Source organism: Pygoscelis adeliae, unplaced genomic scaffold (assembly GCF_000699105.1).
Source record: "Pygoscelis adeliae isolate BGI_AS28 unplaced genomic scaffold, ASM69910v1 Scaffold139, whole genome shotgun sequence".
Lineage (NCBI taxonomy): Eukaryota > Metazoa > Chordata > Aves > Sphenisciformes > Spheniscidae > Pygoscelis > Pygoscelis adeliae.
In genome coordinates, this window is record NW_008825613.1 from 1978696 (window position 1) to 1982181 (window position 3486).

Genomic DNA, 3486 nt, shown 5'->3' on the forward strand with positions numbered 1-3486 from the left:
GCGGGTTGCCTGGCAGATCCAGAAAACTGCTCACTGAATGAAGCCCTCGGCTTTTCCTCTCAGCCAGGGCAGCCACATGTCAGCACAAGTCCCTCTTGGCACGTCCTTCAGCTTGTGAGCACCCAGAGACCTTTGCTTTGCTATTCGGGAGTGAAAAGCTACTGCATATTCCCTGAGAGCACCCAGCACATGTGTGATGGGTATCACCTCCCTGTGGCTCCATCCACCTGTGTAAGGGTGGGCTCCCAAACATGTGCACCTCACCAAGAGGCTCGCAGAGCATCCAAGGAGGCTGCTTCTACACCATCCACTCAGCCACCACTGTGTCTCTGCCGGCACACTTTAAATAATGTCCAGTGCCTTCAGCACAACCAGCATGTGCACGGTCAATAATCAACAAAATCATCACTGGAGCCAGGATGTGCTTTCCCCCACCAAGCAGGAGCTGAGAGATGCAGAGGGACCTGGGGACATGCAGGTGGGAAGGGATGGAGCCTGGGAAGATGCATCTCCAGGGCTGGACCTGCCCCTTGGCCAATGCAGCATGCCACAGCCACACACCCCACTGCCCAGGCAGGAGGTTGCAAGGGGGCTGCTCTACCACTCGCAGCCCAACGTCCAGTGGACAACTGCCTCTCCTTGAAGTTAACGCTGTCTTTCCACCCTGCTGCTGACCTGTGGTGGTTTGCAAAATAGCTTCAGAGGGAGGGGGTTATTCATGTGAGCAGTAAAATGATAAGGTAGCAATGGAGCTCAGCGCAGACTGCAGGAAACCTTGCTTATCCCCTGGTGACAAAAGAGGAGAGCAAACTGGAGACAGAGGTGCCCTGGGTTTTTTGGGTTGGGGTTTTTTTTTTCAGTAACAGACTTTACGCTCTGCTACTGACAAACCAGAAAAGCCTGAGCTCAAGTATTTTGCTAAATTAAACTCAACAGTTTAATCATGCACACACAAGAAGAAACATCTCACCTGCTCTACATGAGAAGGAACACCAATAATCTTCATAACCAGCTGAAAAACATGGAGGACTTGTGGAGGAGTTTATTTCTTCCCTTCTGCTCCTTCACAACTGCAGAGTGAAGAAAGGCAGTGTCAACCAGGGCATCAGGGTGATGCTGGCTGGCAGCAGCCTCTGGGGGTCTGTGATCCAACCTTGGCCCCCATCAGGGCCAAATTCACAGCTGCAGCAGGTTGTTGAAGGTCTGAAATAACAGCATGACTTATCAATGCATTATAACAAAAGCAATGGAAACACACCTCTCACCCAGCCGAAGCAGCATAACTGTGACCAGTGGCATTACAGTTCATAACATGGATGGTGAGAGGGCTGGACCTGGCCAGACTGCTCTTTCCTATCCTCCCAGCAGAGAGGGCTCCATCCCTGCAGAGTTCCTGCCCTGGGTGGCCGTGGCCAGGCTGTAGAACCACCTCATGAAGTGGCACCTCACGCTCAAGGAGAGGTGGACGACCGTTTGTTTTTTTTAAATATATCAAAACACTACACTTTCCGTGAGGGTTTGGGCAGATCATCTTGCTCACCAGCGCTTCCACAGCACCCTCTGCTGCCCAGGCTTTCCCTTTTCCTTCAGAGAGCACCATCCCACGGATGACAATCAGTCCACCACATCAGTGCCTACATGACCAGACAGCAGTTAGCTGAAGAGCAGGTAGCACTGAGAAATTTAGGAAAAAGTACACGAGATTAAAGTGGCTTGGGGCAGGCGGTCTCCTCGGAGGCAGAGCCATGGCACCAAGGGGATGGGGGACTGTGAAGAGGGGAGGGCAGGGTCACTGGGATGCAGTGACCATGGTCCCCCGAGGCTGTGCACCTACCCCAGGGTCTTCCCAGAAGTGCTGATATCTCTACAGGAAGCCCCTCCAGGAGCAGGAGGCTTTGTAAACATTGCTGTCAAATTGATATAAACAGAATAGACTATTTCAGTTGGAAGGGACCTACAACGATCATCTAGCCCAACTGCCTGACCACTTCAAAGATGACCAAAAGTTAAAGCACGTTGTTAAGGGCATTGTCCATATGCCTTTTAAACACTGACAGGCTTGGGGCATTGACCACCTCTCTAGGAAGCCTGTTCCAGTGTTTGAACACCCTCTCAGTAAAGAAATGCTTCCTAATGTCCAGCCTGAACCTCCCCTGGTGCAGCTTTGAACCATTCCCACGTGTCCTGTCCCTGGATCCCAGGGAGAAGAGATCAGCACCGCCCTCTCCACTTCCCCTCCTCAGGAAGCTGCAGAGAGCAATGAGGTCGCCCCTCAGCCTCCTTTTCTCCAGACTAGACAAACACGGAGTGCTCAGCTGCCCCTCATAGGACATTCCTTCCAGCCCTTCACCAGCTTGGTTGTCCTCCTCTGGACGCATTCGAGTACCTTCACATCCTTCTTAAATTATGGGGCCCAGAACTGCACACAGTACTCAAGGTGAGGCTGCACCAATGCTGAATACAGCAGGACAATCCCCTTTCTTGACCGGCTGGTCATGCTGTGTTTGATGCACCCCAGGATGTGGTTTGCCCTCTTGGCTGCCAGGGCACACCACTGACTCTTATTGAGCCTGCTGCCGACCAGCATCCCCAGATCCCTTTCTGCAGGGATGCCCTCCAGCCACTCCTCTCCCAGTTTAGACTTGTGCCCGGCGTTACTCCATCCTAGATGCAGAAACTGGCATATGAACTTGTTAAATTTCATCCCATTAATCATTGCCCAATGCTCCGATCTATCTAGCTCCTTCTGCAAGGCCTTTTGTCCCTCAAGAGTCAACAGCACCTCCCAGTTTGGTATCATGAGCAAACTTGATAACGGTGCATTCAACTCCTGCATCCAGATTGTTGATAAATATATTGAACAGCACTGGCCCTAGAATTGAGCCCTGAGGAATACCGCTGGTCACTGGTGACCAGCCGGATGTAGCCCCATTCACTACAACCCTTTAAGTCCTGCTGTTCAGCCAGTTCTTTACCCAGCACCCCATGAACCCACTCATCCCACAGTTGGACAACCTGTCCAGAAGGATGCTGTGAAGGACAGTATCAAAAGCCTTACTAAAATCCAGAAAAACATATCCACTGCCTTCCCTTCATCCACGAGGTGTGTGACCTTATCATAGAAGGATATCAAATTAGTTAAAGAGGACTTTCCCTTTGTGAACCCATCTTGACTATGCCTGATGATTGCATTATTCTTTAAATGTCTTTCAATAGCACCCAGTATAATCTTCTCCATAATTTTTCCAGGAACTGAGGTTAAACTAACAGGTCCTTAGTTCCCTGGGTCTTCCCTCATGACCTTTTTGTAGATTGGAATAACGTTGACTAGCTTCCAGTCAGCGGGGACCTCCCCAGACTCCCAAGAACTTTGATAGATGAACGAGAGGGATCCTGCCATAACATCCACTAGCTTCAGAACTCTGGGATGAATCCCATCAGGCTCCAAAGACTTGTGAACATTCAGCTGATACAGCTGGTCCCTTA